At 37.3% G+C, this 10551-nt stretch overlaps 1 pseudogene; it reads right to left on the bottom strand.

Moving 5' to 3' along the window:
• Positions 1-9950: 9950 nt before the first annotated feature.
• LOC117211213 lies at positions 9951-10050 on the bottom strand (annotated as a pseudogene).
• Between the last annotated feature and the right edge of the window lie 501 nt (positions 10051-10551).

Raw genomic sequence — 10551 nt, 5'->3', positions numbered from 1 at the left:
AGTCCTACCAAATTCATCTCCACCTCAACCTCCTATGCCCAAGCAGTACAAGGCATCCAAAATAACCCGAACAGCCAAAGGAACCTTCCCCAAAACAGTGTCCCCAATCCACCTAACACAGACAACTCCTCAAGGCTTGAAAAGCTAATAGAGAAACAATCAGAGCAAATAAATCACTTGCTATCGCTACTAACACTCATCGTGGAAAAATTAGCACGCCCCGACTCAAAATAAAACCAAGGCGCATAGCACTCTGGAACGCCAACGGTCTAGCGCAACACAAACTTGAACTAGAACTCTTCTTAAAACACCAGCAAATCGACGTAATGCTCGTATCGGAAACCCACTTCACCGACAAGAGCTACCTGAAAATAAATGGTTACAAATTCTACCATACCCAACACCCCAGCGGAAAGGCCCACGGTGGCACCGGAATAATAATCAAAGCAAGTATTAAGCACTACGAACTTCCATCATTCCAGAAAGACTACCTCCAAGCAACAAACGTAGCAATAGAAGACTGTCATGGCTCAATCACCACCTCAGCAGTATACTGCCCTCCCAGACACTCCATCGCCAAAGAAGACTTTGATAACTTTCTGGACACCCTGGGCAATAGATTCATAGTTGGAGGAGACTATAACACCAAGCACATCCAATGGGGCAGCAGACTGGTTACAGCAAGAGGCAAAAACCTCTTAAACAGCATAATAAACAACAACTACCTCACCACATACGAACCCACATACTGGCCCACTGACACCAACAAAATACCCGACCTTCTCGACTTCTTCATAACTAAAAATATCCCATCAAGACACGTCCAGATCAACTCCTCGGCTGATCTCTCCTCTGATCATTCTCCCGTGATAGCAACAGTCAGTTCAACAATCATCGAGAATACACCTAATGGCTCCATTCACAACCAACACACCAACTGGCAGCTCTTCAGAGAAGTCTTTACACACTCAACCTCAGCCTTCACCCCACTAAAAACAAAGGAAGATATCGAAGCAGCCACGGAATACTTAAACACGAGTATAATAAACGCAATCCGCCTCTCCACACCGACAAAGCCATCCAACAGCAAACAAGAATATCCCCAATACATACTAAAAAAAATAGCAGAAAAACGTAGACTAAGAAGAGTATGGCAGACCCATAGAACACCGAAGGACAAACGCAAACTTAACAACGCAACTAGAAAGCTATCCAGAACCTCAAAGAACTATAAAAACGACTGCTTCCATAAATACCTCGCCAGCTTATCCCCCACAGCCGACGCCAACTACTCACTATGGAAGGCCTCCAGGAAACTCACACGCCCCCCACAAATAATCCCACCTATCCGCCGTCCGCAAGGTGGATGGGCGCGAAGCCCTACAGAAAAAGCCGATCTGTTTGCTAAACACTTGTCAAAAGTATTCAAACCCCATTCCCCCAAAGCCGCCGCGGACGTTACCGAATACCTGCACACCCCCTTCCAAATGTCCCCTCCTATCGAACCCTTCTCCACTGCAGAGACTATAGAAACAATCAGTCGCCTAAACCCCAAGAAAGCAGCAGGACACGACCTAACAGGCAATAAAGCAATCAAGGAACTTCCCACAAAAGGGATAGCACTCATCACATCGATTTTTAATGCTATCCTTCGCCTGGAACACTATCCTAAGGCCTGGAAAATCTCATTGATTACCCTCATCCCTAAACCCGGTAAACCGATATACGAAACCAGCTCCTATCGCCCAATCAGTCTTTTACCTACCCTGTCCAAACTATTCGAGATGATGCTCACGAACCGACTCCTTCCAATCCTAGAGAACTTGAAAACACTCCCAGATCACCAATTCGGCTTCCGAAAACATCATTCTACAGTAGAGCAAATCCACCGCTTAACTCATACGATCAGCCAAACACTCGAAAAGAAAAAATATTGCTCAGCGGTTTTCCTAGACATCCAACAGGCATTCGACAAAGTATGGCATGAAGGGCTACTATACAAGATTAAAAAGATCCTACCTCACCCCTACTACTCCATCCTAAAATCTTACCTAACCAATAGACAATTCATGGTTAAATGCCTAGACGCCACTTCCGCAACATTCCCAATAGAAGCCTGCATACCCCAAGGTAGTGTCCTCGGACCCCTACTGTACTCCATCTACACTGCCGACCTACCTATATCAAACGATATAACAATAGCGACATTTGCAGACGACACAGCGCTATTAGCTACCCACGCAGACCCGGTAATAGCCTCATCCACTCTCCAGCGAAATCTCGACTGCATGGAAAAGTGGTTTCACAAATGGGGCTTCAAAGTCAACGAAAAGAAATCCTCACATGTAACCTTCACGCTCGGAAAACAAACCTGCCCCCAGGTCACCATCAACAATGCAACAGTTCCTAGCAGGGACACAGTCCGATACCTGGGCATGACCCTGGACAGGAGACTAACGTGAAAGACACACATCTCAGATAAAACGAAGCAACTAAAGGACAAACTAAAAAAACTCTATTGGCTCACGGGCCGACGCTCCAAACTAAACATACAGAATAAAATTACCCTCTACAAGACCGCAATAAAACCTGTCTGGACCTACGGAATCCAACTATGGGGAACAGCAAGTAACTCCAACATTGAAATACTCCAACGCTTTCAATCGAAAACGCTAAGATCCCTAATTGACGCACCTTGGTATGTAACCAATGAAACAATACACCGCGACCTCAAGATACCCACCGTCAAAGAGGAAATAGCAAAATATAGCGTCAGATATAGCAAAAGAATCAACAAACACCGAAACCCCCTAATCACTGGACTACTCGATACGACGGACCAGATTCGCAGGCTGAAGAGGCACTACCCGCTAGACCTAAACGTTAGATTCATTTAATTATCCAAATTAAGCATACGCACTTACTTATAGTACTTATAAATTATACCTATCTATAATAAGTATTAACTTATTGTAAATAAACAGCCATGTCACTGCGCCACGCCAGAAAAATTACTGAAAATTCTCAACGCGAGAATTGATTGTAATTTCAACAAATAAATAAAAAAAAAAAAAAAAACTGATGTTTTGTAATGTTATACATCTATTTGACGTTTACGAATCTTCTAACCACTTAATATTGGTTTTCACGTTAATTAGTCTTATTTTCGTACATGAATTCTCCAAATCTACTTTTGTTCCTCTTTTCCTTTTTAGTGTGGGAAGCTTCCATTGTACATTGATAACTTTTTGTTGTTGCAAAATGTTGAGGTTATTCGGTGTGTAAACAGAGAAAACACGTGGATAAATTGTAATGTAGAAAATATATTTAAATAGAAGTGTAATAAGTAAAAATACAATTTGAGCTGGTCCAGATCCGCACGCTAGCTGTGTTACCTAATAACTGAAAAACCCCGAAGCCAACGTCGCCTGTCTACTGTTTATGGCCTGACTTCGTCGCAGTCTTTTGTCTACACGCTGTCGATGGCTTCAGTGCTTGAACACCTGATGCTTCAACACCCTCCCTAAAACTCTACATCCCTACAAACAATTATCTCAAATTTACAAATTATCTCTTAATATTTTCTAACTCTTGTCGTAAATATCTGAAAATTAATTTGTCAATGCCTTTTCAAGTACATTTGCCAGCCGCCTTTCTCTTTTCCATACAAATTAATTTATTACACAAAAAAAACCTAGAAGACTAAACAGATCATGTAGAGTTTTTCCTCTTTTTTTTTTGAGAAGTAATAATCACTTCGACACCCTCCCTAAAAACTCTACATGTTTACAAACAATTACCTCTTAATATCTTTTTTACTTTTCAAACCTAACTTTTTCCTTAAATATTCAAATCTCGGTTTTGGCAACGCCTTTGTACATATATCTGCCAATTGCTCTTCGCTTGTTACATACGTTATATCAATTTCGCCTCTATTGTATAAATCTCGCAAGAAATGATATCTTACGTCAATATGCTTACTTCTTTGATGGAATTCTGGATTCTTAATTAATTTCACGGCACTAGTATTGTCTACACATAGCATATACTTAAGGATCTCTAATTTACATTCAAGAAATATTTTCTTTAGCCACATAATTTCTTTCGCTCCTGAGGCTGCACTGACATATTCAGCTTCGGTCGTAGATAGAGCTATACATTGTTGTCGCTTACATTGCCATGTGATGGCCGCATTCGCATACTTACATACAACGCCTGATGTCGACTTTCTTGTTTCTTTGTCGCCTGCATAGTCAGCGTCGCTAAAGGTTTCGAGACTGCCTGCTTTTGTATACAAGAGTCCCATGTCTGCGGTCCCTTTTATGTAGCGCAAAATTCGCTTGACTAATTTCCACTGATACTGGTTTGGATTCTCTAAATGTCTCGCCGGTATATTTATTGCAAAGCTAATATCTAGCCTACTTACAGTTTGTAAAAACATTAAGTTCCCTACGGCTTCTCTGTATGGTGCGTTACAATCATTATCGCCTATGTTACTTTCGCTCCAATTAGTCTCGATAGGTGTAGAAATACTGTTTGCCTCATTCATATTAAATTTTTCCAATATGTTTTCGATATACCTACTCTGATGAATGAATATTGAACCATCTTCTAATCTATTAATTTCAAGTCCAAGAAAACTCTTTACTTCTTTCGAACTCGTAATTTTGAATTCTTTATTTAAATCATCGAAGAATTTATCAATTAAAGATTCGTCTGAAGCTGCTACCAGTCCATCGTCTACGTATATGGTCATCAACATTAATTTGTCGTCTTCTGTATAAATATAAAAACAAGGATCTGCGTTACTCTGATAAAATTTTAAGTTCGAGATAAATTTTGTGAAACGTTCCGTCCAACATCTTGGAGACTGCTTTAAGCCATATAGGCTTTTTAGCAATTTACAAACCCGATTTGTACCATCATCATAACCTTTAGGTTGTTTCATATAAATATCTTCTTTCAGACTTCCATATAAGAATGCGGTTTTAATGTCGAACTGTCCGAGGTGTAAATTATTTTTGGCTGCAATACTGAGCATTAATCTAATTGTGTCAAACCGAGCAACGGGACTATATGTTTCCTTATAATCTATGCCTTCTTTCTGTGAACACCCTTTTATTACAAGTCGCGCTTTGTATCGTTCCGAGTTGTCCGGATTTAGCTTTATCGTTAAAACCCACCTATTGCTAAGTACCTTCTGATCTTTAGGTTTTTCTACAACTTTCATATTTGAATTCTTTACGAATTCTTTAACATGTCTGATGTTCTGATGACATAGCCGTTGGTGCCTTAACTGCAATGTGTCCGCGTTTGACTCCGCTCTATTGCTAAAATTACAAACTGACGGTATGATAACTCGCATATCTACTTTATACAAATTTCCGATAACAGAACCTCTTGCTATTATTTTCTGATTTTGTAAAAATATGCAATTGCTCCCTTTCTTTGAAATACAAAAATCTATGCCCCTTCTTGCGACAGATCTAATAGAAAACAGATTTCTTTTCATACCTGGTACGTATAGAACATCGTTCATTGTACATGTTACCCATTTGCCGTGCACAAAAGTCTCTACTCTGATTTTTCCTTTGCCGCACGCATCCATGAACGTACCATCGCCGATCTCTATCTTCACCGTGTTATCGAATTCTTCGAAAACGCTGAACCATTCCATTGTACATTGATAACTTTTTGTTGTTGCAAAACATGTTTTTTCCTAAAAAATGTCAAAGTTTTTCAAGTATTTCTGAATAATATTTTTGTATTTGATAAATTTACAAATGTATATCTCCTCTTAACATTTAACGCTCCAAGTGTGCCTCTCAAGCACACTTAAAAACTGGTACTTCTGGTAAATCTGGTACTTAAAAACTTTTTTCCTTTTTTTTTTTAATTGAAAGAATTTTACAACCAATTCTCATGGAGAATTATAAGTAATAGCTTTTAATTATAGTAATAGCCGATTAATAGTCTATCAGTCGGTAAGTGTCGACGACAAAAAAGCGATTATTCGGCTATCGGTCGGTAAAGTGTTAAAAACTTGCAAATCGAAGTATAATGAGAATAAGTTGGAGTTGTCGGTCGATATTCACAATTAAAAGTGGGAGCGTTAAAGGTTAAAAATGAGAATAATTAACGTTAAATTTCTATTTGTGTTCAAAATTTTAATCAACTTATTCTTTATATATTCTTTATATATATATGTCGGGTTAAGATCGGAATTTTGGGCGCGTGATAACTCTTCGCGTGGACTAGCCATCGTTTCACAAAGCCGAGATTATATGTACACGTATATACAAGACTATCACTAAGCTTAACAAATAATTAAGTCTAATGAATAATAAATTTGATAAACAATGAAGTTAATGAATAATATGATTTACGAATAATGAATTTAATGTACACTATTAACAATGTTTTTGTTGGGTTCAAACGAATCCACGGCCAACGAGATAACTCTTTACTAAGCGTAAAAAATAATCTTAGGCGCAAAATACGATTGACGAAAATGCTCGATGCGTCACTCTCCAAGGCAATCGCACGAATGCCAGCCTCGTCTGCAATTCGATACGCACTCGTTAGAAGCATCGAAAAGTTCGGAACGCCGTTGCTAGGTAGTTTCTGCCTGGAGTTTGTTTATTGATACAATGTATGTCCCATTGTCTCGGCACCTTCGAGGTAACCTCACACGTGGCTAGGCCCGCTCTAGAGGGCGCATGCCGCCACGATCACACTTCTCGGAAAACCCATACAACCACTCCAGACCTCCCTTAGGCAAAACGTTTATCTCGTGACCGTGGCTACGTTCGGCGACCAATTGTCACCTCGAACCCAATCTCGCTATCACAAATTTTAAACAATTACAGCTATAATAAAATCTAGGCTAAAGTACTAGAGGATGTTCCCAAAATTTCCAAGGAAAGGCTTCGGCTTTCCTTTTACCTCCGACATATACATATATACGTATGTAAGTATACACACGTATACATATAATATCAATTACGATGCTTATAATGACAATAATACTACTTATAGTTTCTGTCTTCATTTCTAGTTATAAAATACATTTCACTGTTAGTGTCAAAGATTGAAATATCATATTTGCATAATTTCTTACACTTCGATACAGGTAGGAAAACATTGCCATCTCTGCAGAAAAATTATTTCAGCTGTATTTTAAATAGTAATAATTTAAATTCTATTTTTCATCTATATTTTTTATTTTCATTTATTTTTTATTTCTATCATTTTTGTTTATTGCAATGAAGTTATCATATCAAACTATTTGTGAAAATTATATACAATGAAGATAATAGTATACACGACGAAATAGAAAATTTTGTTTAAAATTTGTCATCATGTCATGTTAGATTGTATGAATATGTATCGAAAAGATAACATTTTTCTTTTTTTTTTATTTGGAAGAATTTTACAATCAATTCTCTTTGAGAATTATAAGTAAATTATTCTGGTGTGGTATAACTTGAATAATAAATGTTTATCGTATGTTTGATTCTGGTTGAATCTAATGCTTAATTCTAGAAAACATAACATGTATGTAGATTAATTATTTTTCAAAACGTACACTATAAATATCTGTGCAAAATTTTTCATGATTTCCTATGAATTAATATATTTTGAAATCTGTCGGAATTAACTAAATATTTTTGCTTCTTTCGTAGATTCTGCAGATGTATTAAGGGAATGCCCTGAATTAGAATGTTCTAAAACAGCGTCTTTTTGTGATTTTTTTTAGAAGGGTAAGAAAGAAACGAATTTGTTGAATTTTGAGATATGATTTTATATATATTTAACGAACACAAACAAATCTTTTTTTAAGTAAAAAGAAAAATTATAACAGATTTCTAATCCTATTTCATGAGCTGCAGTTTTCAATCGGCGTGAAAGATCCACCTCGTAATTCTTGACTGAAACGAAAAACCAAAAAAGGATTAAAATTATTATATATTCTCCTTCTCGATAAACTAAAAAAGTTCATCAAACAGTTTATTTAAATAATTGTTATAGCACCTTAATGTTTATTTTTTCTTTTTATAAGACACATTTTTTTCTTTAAACCCGCTAAAATTTTTAATTGCACGCTATTTTCTGCCCTTTTTTTATCTCTGTTATTGTTGTTATCTTGTTATCTTATTACATTCATCCATGCATTTTTACTCTCTATTCCGAGATAAATCTCAACAGCTTTTGATGTACAGAAAACGAATATTTAGAAAAATATAAATGTGTGTAAAAATAAGAATGATGTAATGTATGGTAATAGTGTAATACTAAAACATTAATGTTTTTCGATGCTTCAATTATAGATTATTGAAAGTATATTGTTAAGTAAAAAAGATTGGAAAAATATGAAACCAACACCACTTCTTGGATAGTTTCTGTGAGCGTTGTTACTGCTTGATCGATGTGTTCAGGTGTTTTCAGTGGGATGTTGCAGCTGATTTTGCTCTCTATTATTTCTTTGCTCTCTATTATTTCTTTGCCATTTGGTGGTTTTATTGCATAGCTTCTCTGTGCTGCTGTAAAGTATTGGTTTGTTTCTGTATGTAATTATTATGGGCGTATGGTCGAAGGTAAGCTCGAGGCTGGGTGCTATGTTTAGTTTATTTCTGTTTAGATTTATAACGGGCCCTCGAGCTAGCTGAACATGTACTGCGGAGACGCATCGACATCTGGCAATCATCTTACTCGAAGAATAGGGTCTGCGTGTGGCGAGCTACCGGACAGAGGCAGTTGGAATGTTTACTGTTGAGTGTTACAACTATTTCCTTTTCAAGGAGAGCTATAGAATTATTCCATGCCTTTGTTAGACAAAGCGTTCATCCCGTGACCGCGGCTACGTTCGGCGACTGGCTGTCGCCTCGAGCCCAAGCTCATTATCACAACTCTCAAACAATTACAATCGGATTGAATAACTACAATTGTTTAATTACAGCTACAGTAGACTCTAGGTTACAATGTTAGGGAATTATCCAAAATTCGAAAGGCTCCGGTGTTCTTTCATCTCCGACATATATAACCTTGGTTATGAATATTTTAAATCGGCACAATAATTGTTAAAAGTATATATCAAACATTTGTCGTACAGTAATACGCATGATCGGTAAATATTTCTTATGCTAATCTATAAATCTAAGGAATCTCAGAAAATAAATGCTTTAGATGGAATATATCCGGATCTGCAGATAACTTCTAGATACTGTTCAGTTTGAAAACAAAGACAAGGAATATATGGATTATGTGGAACATCTCGTATCTTATTCCAAAAATTACGAGCTGATGTAGTACATTCTACGTGTTAGTTGGTTTATTAAAGAGAGGAGTGATAAAATTGTAACAGTCAGTGTATATTAAAATCACTTTAAATACAAGTACAAAGATAGTGTATGCCAGTTGTAATCGTCGCACCTTCAATGCTACCGTTCAACTCTACGCTTGCTATTCCACTGTATGACCTGTTATAATGATTCGTTATAATGATCGTCCTAGAAAGGACGTTCGTCTATTCGTATCGAACGATGGCATTATAAAAATTTCAAATGTCACTCCGGATGACGATTAGAAAGAACGACGATAATGTTTTGTTCGGAATTTGTTTACCTTTAGACCTAGCAGAGCAAAACAACGTTGTCACTCCAAGGCACAACAATACGATCCGCCTTAAACGTATGTAAGTACATCTCTGACAATCGTCTGTTCCAGTAGCAAACTGTAGGCGCAAGTATATTGCAATCAATTTCGATCATGTTTAAGAAATGTCGACAAACTCTTTTGTGTCTTTTCAAACGAATGAAACTCTATTAGAATATATTGCGAATAAATGTGTTCTGTATTTTTGTGCAGCATGCAAAGTTTAAAAGGATATATTAATCCTTTCTTCTTATTTATACAATTGATATACAATATAACACGTTTGGATATTGATCAAAAATTCATTTTTTATGAAAATAATCTCACCTAACCATTTATATATGTGTTCCATCCTTGTCTACGGGAGTGTTAAGCATGTCTCCTTCCGTACTACAAAAAAAATTTTTTTTTTTTTTTTACGTGGAGGAAATCTTCATAGACACCTTACAACCCTGTGGGGACGGGCAGAAGGTAGTGCCGGATTCTTACCGGCTAAAACCTCCACGAACGGGACAGTGTACCAGTGCGAGTTTTTATCGTCGGGCCCCTGTGTGCTTAACACCAAGCACGTTTAAAAACCAAGTACTCTCAGAAAGTACATCCAGAACACACGCAAGGGAGGGGCTGGCCACTTGCCTGTTTGTATATATTCTAAGAGAAATTTTGGTTTTTCCGTCCCTTCTTATTTAATCTTTCCATACCGAGGATTCGAACTCGCGACGCGTCACCTTCAATTCTCGACCTTAACGACCATAGCCAGCTGCCCCGCCGAGCTTCTAGCTCATTGGAAAGAATTTGATTCTTAATGTGGTAATGTACATCATAGGAAGTATTCTAATTAGCCTCTTGAAGGAGATGTACATTTTTCATAGCCCTCTCTAAATACAAAGGGTAAAG

This window comes from Bombus bifarius, unplaced genomic scaffold, assembly GCF_011952205.1.
Source record: "Bombus bifarius isolate JDL3187 unplaced genomic scaffold, Bbif_JDL3187 scf7180000008218, whole genome shotgun sequence".
In the NCBI taxonomy this organism is placed as follows: domain Eukaryota; kingdom Metazoa; phylum Arthropoda; class Insecta; order Hymenoptera; family Apidae; genus Bombus; species Bombus bifarius.
The sequence above is the reverse complement of the archived record's forward strand: the minus strand, read 5'-3'. Positions and strand labels throughout refer to the sequence as shown.